At 42.3% G+C, this 21,565-nt stretch overlaps 2 non-coding genes across 2 annotated transcripts; both read right to left on the reverse strand.

Annotated features, from left to right (window-relative positions):
• Positions 1–830: 830 nt before the first annotated feature.
• LOC140285617 (U2 spliceosomal RNA) lies at positions 831–1,014 on the reverse strand. Its single transcript, XR_011910626.1, has one exon. It is a non-coding gene; the product is annotated as a U2 spliceosomal RNA (small nuclear RNA).
• Positions 1,015–1,322: 308 nt separating this feature from the next.
• On the reverse strand, positions 1,323–1,436 carry LOC140285653 (U5 spliceosomal RNA). The gene has a single exon (XR_011910639.1). It is a non-coding gene; the product is annotated as a U5 spliceosomal RNA (small nuclear RNA).
• Positions 1,437–21,565: the final 20,129 nt, after the last annotated feature.

Consider the following 21,565-nt stretch of genomic DNA (forward strand, 5'->3'; position numbering starts at 1 on the left):
TTACTGCTTTAGAGTTAAAAAAATGCCTAACAGGTTTTAAGAGAAGTCGAGCTCCGGGTTTAGACGGGCTTCCTGCAGAATTCTATCTGACCTATTGGGACCTTTTATCATCAGACATTTTAGATGTTTTTAAAGATTTTGAAAAACTCGACCGACTGCCTGACAGTTTTAGAGTGGGAATAGTGACTCTACTTTATAAAAAAAATTATAAGACTGACCTAAAGAATTGGAGGCCCATCACACTTTTAAACTTTGACTGTAAACTTTTTTACAGGTAATTCACCCAGACCAAGCTTGTGCCATCTCAGGGAGACAACTCACCGACAGCCTCGTACTGATTCGAGACATCATTGATTACGCTAGAGACAGAAACACCCGGCTTGTCATCTTAAATTTAGACTTTGAAAAAGCATTTGATCGGGTCTCGCATCAATATCTCTTTCAGGTGTTGCAGCCATCGAAAAGGGCCCGATTGTTCCTACTTGGTGAGCTTTGCTTGGTTGAGACGCTTGCCCCCCCCCCCTGCTCCTCGGCTGACCAAGTAGAAACAATCTATTCGATGGCTGCCTTGTCTTTTACTCTGTGCAAAAGACAAGGCAGCCACAAACACCACGGGAACACCGTATTGAGGCTTTGTTCTGACCACTCATTCGGTGTCGCGTTTCTTTCAAGCAATTCTCCCGGTTAGCCCGCACTCGGCTCGCTCCCAGAGCCGTGTTAAAGTCCACTTCGCATTCACTCTCTTTTCTCAGCAGATTAAAAGAAAGTTTCATCTTGGGCTCCCTGAAACTTCCATCCTGCACCGCTGTTTGCTTTTTCACAAGAGCAGAGGAGAGCGCACCGTTCCCAGCGGCACTGCAGTACCGGGTCGAGGCTTGGAGTTAACGGAGCAAGCTTCTTTTTCAACTCCTATTCTTAAAAATCCATTTAATATGTTGTCCTCGTATAGAGGACATATTAAACTGATAAGAACAGATACTACACTTGATCTTAGCCAAAAGGCCGAGAAGCGATAACTGTCCACTGTTTCAGGTCCGAGGGCCCTTGCTGGCACAATGCGCACTTGTAGCAGTGTTCTTTTTATGGCCATAGGTGGCCAGAGTGTCACGTTGCACCTCCGCCCACCCGCTGCACTGAGCACTCTTCAGCCCTTTTAAATGGTATAACTTTGCACTCCCGCATGCTCCAGCAAGCACCATTCAAGCAACAACTTTGCACTCCAGCTTCGAACATCGGCACAGTCGCAACAAGTAAGGCGACTCTACTCAGAGAAGTCACTCTGCAAAGTAGCAAGATTTCTTTTGCACAGACAGAAAGGGCTTCACCCGCAAAGGTAAAGCCTGCCAATAATAGAAACAACTCATTAGTGCTGCTCTCCACGGAAGTCTTTAGTAAAAGGCGAAAGACTTGTATGTTATGAAGAGAAACCAGAGTACGATTATCCGTCACTGCGGGAGCAGGGCATCAGGCTAGTTGGTTTAGCCACCTTCCCCATGGTGAGCTTTGCTTGGCCGAACACATCCACTTCTGCTTTTGATGATGTATAGTTGGGCATTCATACCTTTTCTTACCCATTTTTCAGTAATTATTGGTGGACATTCAGACCTTCTTGCAGCTGAATACCTCCGCTCCCGCTTTTGATGGTGTATAGTCGGGCTTTGGAGGCTTTTCTTCAACGGTGTTTACAAATTATGGTTGGAAATTCAGACCTTGCAGCCTAAAATCTCCGCTCCCTCTTTTGATCATACATTGTGGGGCATTCGCACCTTGTCTTACCCGCGTTTTACAAACCATGGTCGGACTTTCACACCTTCTTGTAGCCGAACAACTCCGCTCCCGCTATTGATTGTGTACAGTCGGGTTTTTTAACCTTTTCTTACCCACTTTTTACCAACTACGGTCGGACATTCACACCTTCTTATGGCGGAACACCTCCGCTGCCTCTTTTGATGGTGTATGTTCGGGCATTTCAACCTTTTCTTACCCGCTTTTTACAAACTATGGTCGGACATTCAAACCTTCTTGCAGCTGAACACCTCCTCTCCCACTTATGATCATGTGCGGTTGGATATTCGAAAAATTTTTTTCATGTTTTCTCGCAATTATTGATGGACATTCAGACCTTCTTGCAGCTGAACACCTCCGCTCCCTATTTTGATGGTGTATATTTTGGCATTCGAACCTTTTCTTACCCGCTTTTTACAAACCATGGTCGGACTTTCACACCTTTTAGTAGCCAAACAACTCCGCTCCCGCTATTGATTGTGTACAGTCGGGTATTTTAACCTTTTCTTACCCACTTTTTACCAATTATGGTCGGACATTCACACCTTCTTTCAGCGGAACACCTCCGCTCCCTGTTTTGATCATTTATGGTCTGGCAATACTACCTTTTCTTCCCCTTTTTTAGGTAATTATGGCTTGACATTCACAGCTTCTTGCAGCCGAACACCTCTTCTCCCGCTTTTGATGATGAATGGTCCGGCATTCTTACCTTTTCTAACACATTTTTCAGCAATTATTGTCGGTCATTCACACCTTTCTCATCAGCTTTTTGCAAATTATGATCTGACATTCACACCTACTTGCAGCCGAACACCTCGGCTTCCGCTTTTGATGGTGTATATTTTGGCAATCGAACCTTTTTTTACCCGCTTTTTACAAACCATGGTCGGACTTTCACACCTTCTTTTAGCCGAATAACTCCGCTCCCGCTATTGATTGTGTAGAGTCGGGTATTTTAACCTTTTCTTACCCGCTTTTTACCAACTATGGTCGGACATTCACACCTTCTTACAGCGGAACACCTCCGCTCCCTCTTTTCATGGTGTATGTTCTGGCATTCGAACCTTTTCTTACCCACTTTTTACAAACTATGCTCGGACATTCACACCTTCTTGCAGCGAAACACCTCCGCTCCCTCTTTTGATTGTGTATGTTCGGGCATTCAAACCTTTTCTTACCCGCCTTTTACAAACTATGGTCGGACATTCAAACCTTCTTGTGGCCGACACATCCACTTCTGCTTTTTATGATGTATAGTTGGGCATTCACACCTTTTCTTACCCATTTTTCAGTAATTATTGGTGGACAGTCAGACCTTCTTGCAGCTGAACACCTCTGCTCCCGCTTTTGATGGTGTATAGTCGGGCTTTCGAGGCTTTTCTTCAACGGTGTTTACAAATTATTGTTGGAAATTCAGACCTTGCAGCCGAACACCTCCGCTCCCTCTTTTGATCATACATTGTCGGGCATTCGCACCTTGTCTTACCCGCGTTTTACAAACCATGGTCGGACTTTCACACCTTCTTGTAGCCGAACAACTCCGCTCCCGCTATTGATTGTGTACAGTCGGTTATTTTAACCTTTTCTTACCCGCTTTTTACCAATTATGGTCGGACATTCACACCGTCTTACAGCGGAACACCTCCGCTCCCTCTTTTGATGGTGTATGTTCGGGCATTCGAACTTTTTCTTACCCACTTTTTACAAACTATGGTCGGACATTCAAACCTTCTTGTAGCAGAACACATCCACTTCTTCTTTTGATGATGTATGGTTGGGCATTCGCACCTTTTCTTACCCATTTTTCAGGAATTATGGGTGGACATTCACACCTACTTGCAGTCGAACAGCTCTGCTCCCACTTTTGATTGTTTGGTTGGATATTCAAACCTTTTCTTAACTGCTTTTTACAAACTTTGGTCGGACATTCACACCTTCTTGCAGCCGAACACCTCCGCTTCCGCTTTTGATGGTATATATTCGGGCATTCGAACCTTTTCTTACCCGCTTTTTACCAACTATGGTCGGACATTCGCACCATCTTACAGCGGAACACCTCCGCTCCCTCTTTTGATGGTGTATGTTCGGGCATTCGCACCTTTTCTTACCTGCTTTTTACAAACTTTGGTCGGACGTTCACACCTTCTTGCAGCCGAACACCTCCGCTTCCGCTTTTGATGGTATATATTCGGGCATTCGAACCTTTTTTTACCCGCTTTTTACCAACTATGGTCCGACATTCGCACCATCTTACAGCGGAACACCTCTACTCCCGCTTTTGATGATGAATGGTCTGGCATTCTTACCTTTTCTAACACATTTTTCAGCAATTATTGTCGGTCATTCACACCGTCATTGGAGACGTCCTTTGAGTGAAGGAATATATTTCCCCATTCCAAGTCTGAGAATGGGAAACAGTAGTGAAAAAATATGTGCGCCTACTTTATTGGCTGTGTCGCTCACTCCAGAGTAATTCGATTTTTTTAATGTTTGTGGTGCTCGCCCTCACATTTCCTTGGCCAAACCTACACACTGGCATTGACAAGGTGTGGGAGAGTTTGTTGCTACATGTCAGAAAGAAACAGATTGGACCGTTTCACCTGCTGATCCAAATTTGATGTTTTCTGAACGATTGTCAGCATACAAAAAAACATTTTTGAGTACAATGCATTGTCAAAGAACTGTGGAATTAATTCCTACCACAGAATCACATTTTTCAGCAACTTTTGTTGGTCATTCACACCTTTCTCATCAGCTTTTTGCATATTATGATCTGACATTCACACCTACTTTCAGCCGAACACCTCGGCTTCCGCTTTTGATGGTGTATATTTTGGCATTCGAACCTTTTCTTACCCGCTTTTTACAAACCATGGTCGGACTTTCACACCTTCTTTTAGCCGAACAACTCCGCTCCCGCTATTGATTGTGTAGAGTCGGGTATTTTAACCTTTTCTTACCCGCTTTTTACCAACTATGGTCGGACATTCACACCTTCAACATGCCCTTCAATGTCCACAATTTTTGCGTCACGAACAGGATCCCTCGACTGGTGTCTCTGGACCGGACCGCAGTGCATGGCCAGCCTGGACTGAAGTAGCTGTTCCAGCCTCATACCTCCAAGGCCTTTTCTGAGAGAGAGGACTGGCAGGTCCTTTTCCTGAATACCAGCGCTGGGATCATTTTTTAAATATGATAGTCTGAGACGATAGGACTGCTTTTTAGTTTTTATTTGAATAAAAGAGGGTTTCCCGGTTGTGTCATTAGTGAGACAGAGATTTCATGGGTAAGTGAAACTTTTGAAGCAGTCCGAAGAAGTGTGAAGTACTCCGAAGAAGTGTGAGTACAGATTAAAGGTCCTCATTGGAGACGTCCTTTGAGTGAAGGAATATATTTCCCCATTCCAAGTCTGAGAATGGGAAACAGTAGGTCTCAGACTTTTGACCCTACCGGGGGACCTAAGCATGTTGAAATGAAAAAGAAATATGGTCCAGAGGTTTTCCACCTGAAGGTTCTTTTAGTATGTTAGAAATAAGAAAATTAGAAGAAAAGTTTTGCAAATATGAGAAAGAGATGAAGCAAAAAAAAGAAAATTAAGTTTAAATAAGAAGTAAGAAAGGTATAGAATGTTGGAAAAAATAAAGTGTATTAAGAGAAAGAAAGGAAAATGTTAAACAAATGTCATGACGGAATGATGATAATAATTTAGTATGTGGACGAAAACATAATTCAGCTCTGATTAAGACTGAATCTTCTTTTAAACCACCACCATATTCCACTGATAACACTTTTTCTCCTTCTGCACCTCTTTACCCCACCCTGAGCGCTCTCGCTGTGCCGGATCCAGACCTGGACTCCTGCCCTCCACGACGCCTGCAACAACAACAGCCAGCCCTGCCACAAGCCTCTGGCTCTCGGGAAGAAGGGACTTCTTCCATCCTCCCTCGGGAAGAAATTCCATCATTCTCACAACATCAGTTACATAGGTCTGATGATGAGGAAAAGGAAGACGTTTGGTTCTCCAGCGTACCTGCCCAAGAACTTTTAACGCAAGTGACAAAAATCCTTTACCCACAATCTGGACTTCAGAGATCTAAACGTGAGAAAAAACAAAACCAGATTCAAACCATGCCTATGGTTAAAGTTGCAGTTCCCACTGGACCATTACTGGTTTATCGACCCTGGACTGAGACTGACATCATGGAAGCATAACAATGCTTACCAGATCCAGAGATTTCTGGACCCCATTTTGCTGACGAGTTGCGAGATTTCTGCGCACAATTCTGCCCGACCGGGGTTGAATTGCGTCGCATATTGGCAAAAAAGTTCAAACTGACCGACCTCTGCAAAATAGAGGCCAGTATGCTACAACTGGATTTGCGACCTACCAACAGTGAACGAGGACATAATGATAACGCTCAATATGAAGCAGCCATCCAAAGACTGTGTCAAGCCATCACCACTCAATTTCCAAACAAAATCAATATGTCCCACAATTACACCTGCAAACAGAAACCCGGTGAAGGGACTGATGATTTTGTACACCGCATCCTTGAGGAAGTCAGCAAGCACAGCGGTCATCAGAGACCAAGGGATTTGGGTAATGAATCAGGACCATGGGAGAGTATTGCATGCAATGCAATAATTAAAGGCCTCATGCCAGATGTCGCCACTGAAGTAAAGAACATTTACGTGGGATGGTGTGAGGGTCCTCTTTTGGCTGACGTTCGCCGATATGCTCGCCATGCTCATAACCAAGTTGAGACGCGTAAGACAACCAAAAGGGACAAGTGTGAAAAGGAGCTGCATTTGGCAGCCAGTTGGTGTAAACAGAGGACGAGGCCGAAGTTGAAGACGTGGACGTGTGGGAGAGGAGGTCGAAATGGGCCACGCCAGAGCTATGATCCGAATATTTGTTTTTACTGTGGCTGTGTCCACAGCTGAAAAGTGATGAAATTGGGCAAAAGGCTGACTGAGGGTGGGAGGCAGGTTCTGGACGTCACGCGGCAGCGGAGCCTCCACTAATGGGTGATAGCACAAACACACTCACACATTTTTCCTGCTCTGTGTAGTGAAGAAACGCTTGCCGACTGTGATTCACGTAGTAAAGTTTTGCATGCTAGTTCCGTCCTAGAGCAAAGATATTTCTCTCAGAATATAGGAACTTATGTTCATCAGTAGTGACGTCAGGGGAGGTTGATTGTCCTCCAAAGTTAAGTGGAAACCACGTTTACTCTATGTCTGCATCAGGCCAGGTTGTGAAGGAGAAAATGACATCGCCCATTGCGTGTGTCACTCCCGATGGGCTCTCCTTCAAACACTCATTTTTGTTATCAGAGTTGTGTCCCATTAACCTGATGGGCTGTGATCTCATGTGTAAATTAGGCATTATTTTAACTTCTACACCAGAGGGTGTTAACGTTATGTTACAGCCTGACAAAGTTTTTACAGCAGTGCAGTTTGATTCATCTGCACTTACATATGCTTATGAGTGGAAACTTCCCAGCTCTCCTTTTTCACAACAACTAGTGGAAGAAGCAAAAGCGTTAGTTTCACCCCTTTCTGATTTCATGCAACCTGCTGATTTGCACTGAACATCACACATTTCTTTGGGGCCTGACAATGACTATGAGAAGAAGTGAAAAAATATGTGCGCCTACTTTATTGGCTGTGTCGCTCACTCCAGAGCAATTCGATTTTTTTAATGTTTGTGGTACTCGCCCTCACATTTCCTTGGCCAAACCTACACACTGGCATTGACAAGGTGTGGGAGAGTTTGTTGCTACATGTCAGAAAGAAACGGATTGGACCGTTTCACCTGCTGATCCAAATTTGATGTTTTCTGAACGATTGTCAGCATACAAAAAAACATTTTTGAGTACAATGCATTGTCAAAGAACTGTGGAATTAATTCCTACCACAGAATCACATTTTTCAGCAACTTTTGTTGGTCATTCACACCTTTCTCATCAGCTTTTTGCATATTATGATCTGACATTCACACCTACTTTCAGCCGAACACCTCGGCTTCCGCTTTTGATGGTGTATATTTTGGCATTCGAACCTTTTCTTACCCGCTTTTTACAAACCATGGTCGGACTTTCACACCTTCTTTTAGCCGAACAACTCCGCTCCCGCTATTGATTGTGTAGAGTCGGGTATTTTAACCTTTTCTTACCCGCTTTTTACCAACTATGGTCGGACATTCACACCTTCAACATGCCCTTCAATGTCCACAATTTTGGCGTCACGAACAGGATCCCTCGACTGGTGTCTCTGGACCGGACCGCAGTGCATGGCCAGCCTGGACTGAAGTAGCTGTTCCAGCCTCATACCTCCAAGGCCTTTTCTGAGAGAGAGGACTGGCAGGTCCTTTTCCTGAATACCAGCGCTGGGATCATTTTTTAAATATGATAGTCTGAGACGATAGGACTGCTTTTTAGTTTTTATTTGAATAAAAGAGGGTTTCCCGGTTGTGTCATTAGTGAGACAGAGATTTCATGGGTAAGTGAAACTTTTGAAGCAGTCCGAAGAAGTGTGAAGTACTCCGAAGAAGTGTGAGTACAGATTAAAGGTCCTCATTGGAGACGTCCTTTGAGTGAAGGAATATATTTCCCCATTCCAAGTCTGAGAATGGGAAACAGTAGGTCTCAGACTTTTGACCCTACCGGGGGACCTAAGCATGTTGAAATGAAAAAGAAATATGGTCCAGAGGTTTTCCACCTGAAGGTTCTTTTAGTATGTTAGAAATAAGAAAATTAGAAGAAAAGTTTTGCAAATATGAGAAAGAGATGAAGCAAAAAAAAGAAAATTAAGTTTAAATAAGAAGTAAGAAAGGTATAGAATGTTGGAAAAAATAAAGTGTATTAAGAGAAAGAAAGGAAAATGTTAAACAAATGTCATGACGGAATGATGATAATAATTTAGTATGTGGACGAAAACATAATTCAGCTCTGATTAAGACTGAATCTTCTTTTAAACCACCACCATATTCCACTGATAACACTTTTTCTCCTTCTGCACCTCTTTACCCCACCCTGAGCGCTCTCGCTGTGCCGGATCCAGACCTGGACTCCTGCCCTCCACGACGCCTGCAACAACAACAGCCAGCCCTGCCACAAGCCTCTGGCTCTCGGGAAGAAGGGACTTCTTCCATCCTCCCTCGGGAAGAAATTCCATCATTCTCACAACATCAGTTACATAGGTCTGATGATGAGGAAAAGGAAGACGTTTGGTTCTCCAGCGTACCTGCCCAAGAACTTTTAACGCAAGTGACAAAAATCCTTTACCCACAATCTGGACTTCAGAGATCTAAACGTGAGAAAAAACAAAACCAGATTCAAACCATGCCTATGGTTAAAGTTGCAGTTCCCACTGGACCATTACTGGTTTATCGACCCTGGACTGAGACTGACATCATGGAAGCATAACAATGCTTACCAGATCCAGAGATTTCTGGACCCCATTTTGCTGACGAGTTGCGAGATTTCTGCGCACAATTCTGCCCGACCGGGGTTGAATTGCGTCGCATATTGGCAAAAAAGTTCAAACTGACCGACCTCTGCAAAATAGAGGCCAGTATGCTACAACTGGATTTGCGACCTACCAACAGTGAACGAGGACATAATGATAACGCTCAATATGAAGCAGCCATCCAAAGACTGTGTCAAGCCATCACCACTCAATTTCCAAACAAAATCAATATGTCCCACAATTACACCTGCAAACAGAAACCCGGTGAAGGGACTGATGATTTTGTACACCGCATCCTTGAGGAAGTCAGCAAGCACAGCGGTCATCAGAGACCAAGGGATTTGGGTAATGAATCAGGACCATGGGAGAGTATTGCATGCAATGCAATAATTAAAGGCCTCATGCCAGATGTCGCCACTGAAGTAAAGAACATTTACGTGGGATGGTGTGAGGGTCCTCTTTTGGCTGACGTTCGCCGATATGCTCGCCATGCTCATAACCAAGTTGAGACGCGTAAGACAACCAAAAGGGACAAGTGTGAAAAGGAGCTGCATTTGGCAGCCAGTTGGTGTAAACAGAGGACGAGGCCGAAGTTGAAGACGTGGACGTGTGGGAGAGGAGGTCGAAATGGGCCACGCCAGAGCTATGATCCGAATATTTGTTTTTACTGTGGCTGTGTCCACAGCTGAAAAGTGATGAAATTGGGCAAAAGGCTGACTGAGGGTGGGAGGCAGGTTCTGGACGTCACGCGGCAGCGGAGCCTCCACTAATGGGTGATAGCACAAACACACTCACACATTTTTCCTGCTCTGTGTAGTGAAGAAACGCTTGCCGACTGTGATTCACGTAGTAAAGTTTTGCATGCTAGTTCCGTCCTAGAGCAAAGATATTTCTCTCAGAATATAGGAACTTATGTTCATCAGTAGTGACGTCAGGGGAGGTTGATTGTCCTCCAAAGTTAAGTGGAAACCACGTTTACTCTATGTCTGCATCAGGCCAGGTTGTGAAGGAGAAAATGACATCGCCCATTGCGTGTGTCACTCCCGATGGGCTCTCCTTCAAACACTCATTTTTGTTATCAGAGTTGTGTCCCATTAACCTGATGGGCTGTGATCTCATGTGTAAATTAGTCATTATTTTAACTTCTACACCAGAGGGTGTTAACGTTATGTTACAGCCTGACAAAGTTTTTACAGCAGTGCAGTTTGATTCATCTGCACTTACATATGCTTATGAGTGGAAACTTCCCAGCTCTCCTTTTTCACAACAACTAGTGGAAGAAGCAAAAGCGTTAGTTTCACCCCTTTCTGATTTCATGCAACCTGCTGATTTGCACTGAACATCACACATTTCTTTGGGGCCTGACAATGACTATGAGAAGAAGTGAAAAAATATGTGCGCCTACTTTATTGGCTGTGTCGCTCACTCCAGAGCAATTCGATTTTTTTAATGTTTGTGGTACTCGCCCTCACATTTCCTTGGCCAAACCTACACACTGGCATTGACAAGGTGTGGGAGAGTTTGTTGCTACATGTCAGAAAGAAACGGATTGGACCGTTTCACCTGCTGATCCAAATTTGATGTTTTCTGAACGATTGTCAGCATACAAAAAAACATTTTTGAGTACAATGCATTGTCAAAGAACTGTGGAATTAATTCCTACCACAGAATCACATTTTGAAGCATGTTTTTAATCTGAAAAAGATTTGTCTTCGATACCCATGTTGGCTGAAGTGCCCAATGATCTTTGGGCGAAGAGCAAATATGATGTGGGGTTGTTTATTGTTGAAACTAGATTAGAAATAGATAAATATGAAGGACAAAGCAGTTTGAACTTGGTTTGAGAGAAGGAATTAATTTTATTGCAAAATCCGAATTCATGCATAACTCGTCAAATAGATAGTGAAGTGTCGTTCGTGAGCGATTCGTTCGATATGAACAAATTTTTTATATGACTCGGGAGTAACGAGTTGTCTCAGCGAGTGATTCGTTCATTTTCATGCAGTACCCTTCCTCACCACATGGCAGGCGGCAGCTTCATAAGCTCAGTCAGCAGCACAGGAAACAGTATTGATTAGTTTACGACTCAACTCCTTGGGTCTTCGTTCATTTGTCACGTTTTAAATTCTACGTTTCATTTGAAAGGCTGAAGAGCAGTAGGCACAACAGTTCGTTCACAAACCGCATCGTTAATCTCATAGACTATTCTACCATCAACAACTTGGAAACCACAATCGACTCTCTAGATGCAGAAAAAGCATTTAATGGAGGGAACTGGAAATTTTTATTCGCAGCATAAAACAAATTTGGGTTTGGGTCACACTTCATCAACTGGATAAGGATATTATATAGCTCCCCAAATGCAAGTGTCAGGACAAATGATCAAACTTCTCCAAGCTTCAGTCTGCAGAGAGGTACAAGACAGGGTTGCTCACTTTCTCCCTCACTTTTTGCTATTTTCATCAAACCTTTAGCAGCTGCTATCAGACAAGATAGAAATATTAAAGGCATCCAACCCCAAAATATTGAGCATAAAATAAGTCTTTATGCTGATGATGTATTATTTTTCCTTCAGAACTCAGAGACGTCTCTCACTCACACGATCACACTCATAAATAAATTCTCGGCACTTTCTGACTACTCTATCAAATGGTCTAAGACCACAGTTCTGCCCATTAACTGTAGGGTCCAGAATATACCTGCGATCACTTTACAGTCAGGAAATATTAGATATTTAGGCATAAACATTTCCTCCAGGCTCTCAGAGCTAACAAAGCTAAATTATGTGCAATTATTAAAGAGAGTAGAGGACGATCTCTCTCGTTGGAAGTCCTTACCTATATCACTTATGGGGAGAGTTACAACCATTAAAATGATGATACTACCAAAAGTTAACTATTTGTTCTCAATGATCCCCATAAAACCATTTGCTACTTGGTTTAAGTCACTAGATTCATGCATCTCCAAATTTCTGTGGAAAAACAAACCACCACGTATTAGTTTAAAAACCCTACAGAAGACCAAGGACAGTGGTGGATTAGATTTACCTAATTTTCAGCACTATTCCTTAGCCAATAGGTTACAATATATATCAAAATGGTTTAAACCTTGTTGTTGTCACAGTTCCCAGAGACGTTGTAATCGTTGAGGATTCTATATTCACCCCCTCATTAGAGGCACGTGTTGCAGATTGATGACACTGAATCTTCTTCTCTGTTCATTGCTGGCATCATTCCCAGCATCGTAAGTGTTCGTGGCATTGTTAGCCTCTTCTTCTGGATCTTGATATTGAGCATCCTTTTGTATTTCTGGTTTGTAAGTCCTCTCTCTTCGTTCACCGGAGTCTTCGTCTCTTTGTCCTTGAGTTTGGTGATTTTTTCTTCTTTTGATGCCTTGACACAGTGTGACAGGTGATACCACGTGGGAGATCCTTTAACTTGGACTGCTGTCCCTGTGCTGCGAAATGGCTGTGCTGCTCAAATGGTCTCTCCTTCATCATATACACAGTTATTTATACATCACCTTCCACCATGAAGCGTTGTCCCTTTTTGTTTCTCTCTTTGTTCTTAAAATGCTGTTATGCATGTCTAAACCAATCCATTAAACTAGATCATTTTGGCAGTAAAGCGATCTACAATGTGCTTGGTCGCAAAGCTGCTCATCTGTGGTAAACAGCTCTTCAAAAAGGCATTCTTCAATTGATTTCACTAATTTTATGTAATAATTTTGTGATTTCCTACAAAACTACACTTCTTCTCCCATCTGTCTGAGTATTTAATATTGTCTGGGTCCCGTTAAAACATGTATTTTTCCCATCTAATTCCTTGTTTGCTTTAAAACAAGTATTCCCCATTTTCTATCCCTTCAGTAGCCAACCAGTTTGTATGGAGTACACTGGAGCAACTTGACTGATCAGTAAAACACTGCTTTTGTTGTCACCGCAAGGCTTCCCCCGTCGGTTGTTTCACTGAGACACTACTGAGTAACTACAACTCAACACAGTTTATACACATAACATTCATATACATACTAACAAACAAACAAACAATAATTTATCGCAATTTTCTCATCTCTGTTTGAACGTACACCCAGGTAAATATTCCTGTAGTCTTCTCATACCGACTATGGACCCATTCATTGTTTAACTTCACTGTTTTGCAAATCCTAATTGAATATTACACATTGACATTGAACTTTACTGGATAAGCAGGTCTTCATTGCATTCAGCAGCCTATATGTGAGCATCTATGTGTAAGCTGTTCTTCTTTGCATTTATCAGCAGCAAGCAATTCTTCACTGCACATGCATATGTAAATAGTAAAACAATTCCAATGTGTTAGCGAAACCTTCTATATCACAGTGGTTTCTAAAATCTATTTTAAGTTCTTTGCCATCAGTGAGATGACATAGTTTACAAAGTGTGTCAAATTATCACTGAAGATCTTTTCAGGAATTTCAAATCTAGAAATGAGTTATTTTACGCGTGATTTTGCTACTGAGAGTGCATCTGCTTGTGCACATGGAAATATTTCAGACCATTTGGTAAAAACCTCTGTTGTCACTGAGCAGAATCGTTTCCCTTAACATTAATTTAGTTCAATGAAATCTACACAATAATGAAATAATGAAATACAAACAAATATGTTGAAAAAGATACACTGGCTTAGGGAATTATCTTCGTTTTGGTCTTAGATTGCCCTGTGGAATGTATTTTGCACATATTTGACCTGCTAGACAAAACTTTATTCATTTATTTATTCTAAAAAAAAAAATTCAATAATTAGTAAAACCATATGCTGTAAAAACCTTGTTCATTATTGCTTCCATCCCTCCTGTTGAGACATGACATGGTCCGTGGCTCAATACTGCAGCATATTTAAACAAATTCTTTGGCAGTATGGTTTTCCTTCCGGTCATTCATACGAGTCTATTGTAGATGGCAATTGAATAACATCTAATAATGCTAAAATATTTGTAGTTTATACATTTAGCTGTGGATGTCAACATACCTGTTTTTCCAATGCTGTGTTAACACATGTACAGTTGAGAAGGCATACTGACTGTCAGTGTAAACGTTAACAACCTTTTTGTTATTTAATTTACAAGCTTCAGTTAAAGCTACCAATTCGACTGCTTGAACAGAGTAATTTTTTGGTAGTGGTTGTTTTAAGAAAACTTCAGTTTCTGTTACTACTGCAAATCCTGTAGCATTTGTGCCATCAGGGTTTTTTGCTTGACCTGTTGAATAAATATAGTTATTTCTGCATTTTCATAACGTATATCAGTTAAGTCTGGCCTGGGTAAAACACTGATGGTTATTTCTGACATGCAATCATGAGGCTTTCCATCTGTGGGGTAGGTAGCAGTGTGGATGGATTAAGTGTAGCACATCTCTCGACAACAAGGTTTGGCTGTGAAAGAAGAACTGTTATGTAGGAGAGATGTCTGCTAAAGATATTTTGTTAAGTAACCATATCACAGCCACTGCATGAGGTACCTTAAGTGTTAATGGGTGAAATAACACCATTATTGTTGATGCCTGCACTGCCAATGGCTTCTGGCCATTGATTCAAAAGTACGATCTCGTCCCTTTTTCCCCCTTTCAGTGGACACTGGCCCCTAATTACCGCAATTCAGCAGGGGGTCTTTCATTAGGAGTACTGGACTCCCCCGTGCACGGTTTCAGCTCCGACCCTGGAAAGCGGAAAAAACGTTGAGATCTGGTTTGAGGACCCAATTGTTGTGAAAAGTCTCTCAATGAGACTCAGAGTTGCTGGAGTCAGTTAATGCAAATGTTTAATCTTGCAGCAAGTTCAAGAATGTGTGTGTGTATGGGTGTATGTGTGCGAACGTGTGTGAGTTTATGTGTGTGAGAGTTTAAAGAACCTGTTATCCACAGGCAGGTCTTAACTAGTATGGCACAGGTCCAGCCTGTCTCATCTTTTTTGGAAGGTCCAGCGCTCGGCCGTAACCCTTCTGTCTGTTTGGACTCTCACATACATTCGGTTAATCATAGAAAAACGAGAACAAAACTTTTTAGCCCCTTAAATTCATAAAACAGACATGGTGCAGTTATTTCCATTCTAGAAAATAAGAGTAATCACCACCATTCCTATAAATTCTGGATATTCTAACAATCTGAATCTTTTTTAAATGTTCGATGAAGCCCTTTGCTGTTCTGTTTAGAGACTCAGCTGATCATAAACCAAGTTTTGCTCTTGAACCAAGCTTCTAAACTCTTCACCTTTTTCATTTCTCAGTTAGTATTCACTTTAAAACTGATTAAAAGAAAAATTAAATGAATGCCTATCAACAAATGTGGGATCTAAACTCTAGTGCTTTCTCTAAAATAATTTCCTTTCTCAATTCAGAAATGTGTGTGTGTAAGTCACAACACCCGTGACACCAAAACGGCTTTCTTTTCTCTCTTTTCTCTACACTCTGCACTGTGAGCACACACACCAAATCAGAAAGGCTTTTTTCTCTCTTTTCTACATTATGGACTGTGGGGACACAAAACCGCTCTCTCTCTTTTTTTTTTTGATTGTGTGCCAGGGCGTTGTCTCATGTATTAGATTATGCTTAAGATACGAATGGGTTTATCAGTCACATCAGAATCCATACATACTGATCCTCCCGTAATAAAATGGTCGGATCTTATCAAACACACTTTGTTTCTTGTGACAAGTCAGCGAAACAGCGTATACACGTCAAGACACTGAATCAAGTTTGCCACAAGAACTCATAAGTTTGGCAGTATTGCTCTGCCGTCAGCAATCATACACCCATTTTATTTTCATGAGACATGTGCAGGCACCTGTTCATCTACTGTTCTATCACTATGAATTAGTTTATCTATTATCAATAAGGATACTTCTACAACTACTATCAAAGTATGTCCGGACTTCTTATGTTGTCAGTTGCTATATATGAATAAGTGGGTTGCTACTGAAAAGCATTAAGCATGTCACACAGCCCAAACATATAACATTTCAGGACACACCACACAGTTAACAACCACAGTGAAGCGTGTCAAAGCCCAAACATGTAACATTCAACAGGACACTTACACAACACATTCAAATCAAACAGTCAGACAACATACAAGAACATATACCCCAGCCTGGTAGGAAGGTCCAGCGCTCGGCCGTAACCCTTCTGTCTGTTTGGACTCTCACATACATTCGGTTAATCATAGAAAAACGAGAACAAAACTTTTTAGCCCCTTAAATTCATAAAACAGACATGATAGTCTGAGACGATAGGACTGCTTTTTAGTTTTTATTTGAATAAAAGAGGGTTTCCCGGTTGTGTCATTAGTGAGACAGAGATTTCATGGGTAAGTGAAACTTTTGAAGCAGTCCGAAGAAGTGTGAAGTACTCCGAAGAAGTGTGAGTACAGATTAAGGTCCTCGTTGGAGACGTCCTTTGAGTGAAGGAATATATTTCCCCATTCCAAGTCTGAGAATGGGAAACAGTAGGTCTCAGACTTTTGACCCTACCGGGGGACCTAAGCATGATGAAATGAAAAAGACATATGGTCCAGAGGTTTTCCACCAGAAGGTTGTTTTAGTATGTTAGAAATAAGAAAATTATAAGAAAAGTTTTGCAAATATGAGAAAGAGATGAAGCAAAAAAAAAGAAAATTAAGTTTAAATAAGAAGTAAGAAAGGTATAGAATTTTGGAAAAAATAAAGTGTATTAAGAGAAAGAAAGGAAAATGTTAAACAAATGCCATGACGGAATGATGATAATAATTTAGTATTAGCTGTGCCGGATCCAGACCTGGACTCCTGCCCTCCACAACGCCTGCAACAACAACAGCCAGCCCTGCCACAAGCCTCTGGCTCTCGGGAAGAAGGGACTTCTTCCATCCTCCCTCGGGAAGAAATTCCATCATTCTCACAACATCAGCTACATAGGTCTGATGATGAGGAAAAGGAAGACGTTTGGTTCTCCAGCGTACCTGCCCAAGAACTTTTAACGCAAGTGACAAAAATCCTTTACCCACAATCTGGACTTCAGAGATCTAAACGTGAGAAAAAACAAAACCAGATTCAAACCATGCCTATGGTTAAAGTTGCAGTTCCCACTGGACCATTACTGGTTTATCGACCCTGGACTGAGACTGACATCATGGAAGCATAACAATGCTTACCAGATCCAGAGATTTCTGGACCCCATTTTGCTGACGAGTTGCGAGATTTCTGCGCACAATTCTGCCCGACTGGGGTTGAATTGCGTCGCATATTGGCAAAAAAGTTCAAACCGTCCGACCTCTGCAAAATAGAGGCCAGTATGCTACAACTGGATTTGCGACCTACCAACAGTGAACGAGGACATAATGATAACGCTCAATATGAAGCAGCCAACGAAAGACTGTGTCAAGCCATCACTACTCAATTTCCAACCAAAATCAATATGTCCCACATTTACACCTGCAAATAGAAACCCGGTGAAGGGACTGATGATTTTGTACACCGCATCCTTGAGGAAGTCAGCAAGTCTCTGATGACCGCTGTGGTCATCAGAGACCAAGGGATTTGGGTAATGAATCAGGACCATGGGAGAGTATTGCATGCAATGCAATAATTAAAGGCCTCATGCCAGATGTCGCCACTGAAGTAAAGAACATTTACGTGGGATGGTGTGAGGGTCCTCGTTTGGCTGACGTTCGCCGATATGCTCGCCATGCTCATAACCAAGTTGAGACGCGTAAGACAACCAAAAGGGACAAGTGTGAAAAGGAGCTGCATTTGGCAGCCATGACCATGTATTACGCAGTTGGTGTAAACAGAGGACGAGCCTCCACTAATGGGTGATAGCACAAACACACTCACACATTTTTCCTGCTCTGTGTAGTGAAGAAACGCTTGCCGACTGTGATTCACGTAGTAAAGTTTTGCATGCTATTTCCGTCCTAGAGCAAAGATATTTCTCTCAGATTATGGGAACTTATGTTCATCAGTAGTGACGTCAGGGGAGTTTTATTGTCCTCCAAAGTTAAGTGGAAACCACGTTTACTCTATGTCTGCCTCAGGCCAGGTTGTGAAGGAGAAAATGACAATGCCCATTGCGTGTTGTCACTCCCGATGAGCTCTCCTTCAAACACTCATTTTTGTTATCAGAGTTGTGTCCCATTAACCTGATGGGCTGTGATCTCATGTGTAAATTAGGCATTATTTTAACTTCTACACCAGAGGGTGTTAAGGTTATGTTACAGCCTGACAAAGTTTTCACAGCAGTGCAGTTTGATTCATCGGCACTTACATATGCTTATGAGTGGAAACTTCCCAGCTCTCCTTTTTCACAACAACTAGTGGAAGAAGCAAAAGTGTTAGTTTCACCCCTTTCTGATTTCATGCAACCTACTGATTTGCACTGCACATCACACATTTCTTTGGGGCTTGACAATGACTATGAGAAGAAGTGAAAAAATATGTGCGCCTACTTTATTGGCTGTGTCGCTCACTCCAGAGCACTTCGATTTTTTTAATGTTTGTGGTACTCGCCCTCACATTTCCTTGGCCAAACCTACACACTGGCAGTGACAAGGTGTGGGAGAGTTTGTTGCTACATGTCAGAAAGAAATGGAGTGGACCGTTTCACCTGCTGATCCAAATTTGATGTTTTCTGAACGATTGTCAGCATACAAAAAAACATTTTTGAGTACAATGCATTGTCAAAGAACTGTGGACTTAATTCCTACCACAGAATCACATTTTGAAGCATGTTTTTTATCTGAAACAGATTTGTCTTCGATACCCATGTTGGCTGAAGTGCCCAATGATCTTTGGGCTAAGAGCAAATATGATGTGGGGTTGATAAAAGGCTGTGAACCAGTAATTGTCACCCCTAAATCAGACTTTTGTCCATGTAAAAAACAATACCCTTTTAAGCCTGAAGCAATTAAAGGGATTAAACCTGTTTTTCAATCTTTTCAGAAAACAGGCGTTATTGTTCCTTTTGAAAATTCACCTGTGCTTACTCCATTGTTTCCTGTTAAAAAGATTAAAGATGCTGGCCAGCCAGATGAATGGCGTTTTGTACAGGACCTCCAAGCGGTGAATGCTGCAGTTCAGCCACATGCTCCTACTGTGCCCAACCCACACACTATTTTGTCTCAAATTACATCAGATGCACAGTTTTTCTCAGTGGTTGACTTGTCGCCAGTGCACCCTGATAGCCCATTTTGGTTTGCTTTTTAGTTTGAAGGGAGATCTTGGACTTTTACCCGGTTATGCCAGGGGTACTGTGAAAGTCCCACTATTTACAATGCTGCCCTCAAAGCTAGTCTGGATTAACTTCAATCAACCACAGGCTCTGCTCTTTTGCAGTATGTGGATGACATCCTTTTATGTGGTCCATCTAAACAACAGTGTGAAAAAGACAGTGAATCTGTTGAAACATCTTCCTTCTTATGGCCATAAAGCCAGCCTTTCTAAGTTACAGTTTGTACAGGACGAAGTCACCTTTTTGGGTCATGTGATTTCTAAGGATGGGCGCTCACTTTCTCCTAAACGTGTTGCTGCAGTTCAGATCATTCCTAAACCGGTTACTAAAAAACAGCTTATGTCATTCTTAGGTATAACATCTTACTGCAGGAACTTTATTCCTAACTACTCTTTTCTCGAAGCTCTCTTAGGTGCTCTTATCCATGGTAAAGGCAGCTGCAGTTCTGACATGCAGCTCCAGTCAGCTGATCGTGTTCCATGGACTCCTGAGGCTGAATCAGCCTTTAGTCAGCTTAAGCTGGCTCTTCAAACAGCACCAACACTTGGCATTCCAGATCCTCATAAACCTTTCATACAGGCAGTTGATGAGAAGCATGGTTGTATGACATCTGTTCTTATGCAGGAACATGGGGCAGGCAAAGGCCAGTGGCTCATTTCTCAGCAAAACTGGACTCTGTGGCTGCAGGCCTGCCTGGTTGTCTTCGTGCTGTTGCAGCTGCAAAGAAAGCTGTCCTGGCCTCCCAAGATATTGTGGGCTACGCTAATTTGACTGTTTTGGTTCCTCATACTGTTGCCATTATTCTTCTCGAGCAGAAAACTTCACATCTTTCAACTGCTTGTTGGCTCAGATACACCTCTGTGCTCCGTGATATGCCAAATGTCACTGTTAAACGTTGTACTGTTCTGAATCCTGCTACTTTGCTTCCGACTCCTGAGGATGGGGAGCCTCATGACTGTGAAGCTGTTTTGGAACAAGTTTGTACACCCCGACCTGATCTTTTAGAGACTCCTCTTCCAAACTCTGACATGATTCTTTTTGTAGATGGATCAGCTTTGCGTGATCCAGCCACAGGTACTAACTGTGTTTGGTTTGCAGTATGTTCTTCACATGACACTTTGTTGTCTGGTTCTCTTCCTAAACATTTCTCCGCTCAAACTACTGAGCTTATTGCACTTACTGAAGCTTGTAAGTTGGCAGCTGGTAAGTCTGTCACTATTTACACAGATTCCAGATATGCTTTTGGTGTTGTTCATGACTTTGGTGCGCTGTGGAAACACAGGCATTTCCTTAAATCAGATGGTAAAACTATTCTGAACTCCAAGCAGGTTTCTGATCTTCTTGATGCGATCCTTTTGCCTACAGCAATCTCGGTCTGTAAGTGTGCGGCTCACACTAACTCAGACGATCCTGTTGCTTGTGGCAATGCCAGAGCTGATGCTGCAGCTAAGCAAGCAGCTAATTTTTTTCCTGTTTTCGCTTCCCTCTCTTTGCAGGCAGAAGACTCCCTCACAGATCTCCATGCTTTGCAAACTTTTGCCTCTGCAGATGAAATTTGGTCCTCTGGACGCATTTGGTCCTCTGTGGGTGCAACTCATACGGATGGTGTTTGGATGGGACCTGAGGGTAAACCCTGTCTACCTAAACATTTTTTTCCTCATTTTTCAAAATTGACACATGGGTTGAACCATGTGTCAAAAGGAGGGATGCTGAATGCACTCACTGCTCAGTGGTTCACAAAAGGGTTCAGTTCATATGCGCAAAAATACTGTCAGTCATGTATGGTTTGTGCCACACATAATGTAGGAAAGGCATTACACACATCGCAAGTTGCACACCCTCCACCAGAGAAACCTTTTGAACATTTGATGATGGATTTTGTTGAACTCACACCAGCTGAAGGAAAGAAATATGCACTAGTAATAGTGGACGTGTTTAGTAAATGGGTTGAAGTTTTCCCTGCAAAACATGCAAACAGTAATGCAGTGACTAAAGCACTGCTAAACAGAAATCATTCCTAGATGGGGCATTCCAGAGAAGATCAGCAGTGATAATGGCACACATTTTGTAAACA

The sequence above is a fragment of the Leuresthes tenuis genome, unplaced genomic scaffold, assembly GCF_036924035.1.
Source record: "Leuresthes tenuis unplaced genomic scaffold, fLeuTen1.0.hap1 SCAF_48, whole genome shotgun sequence".
NCBI classification, from domain to species: domain Eukaryota; kingdom Metazoa; phylum Chordata; class Actinopteri; order Atheriniformes; family Atherinopsidae; genus Leuresthes; species Leuresthes tenuis.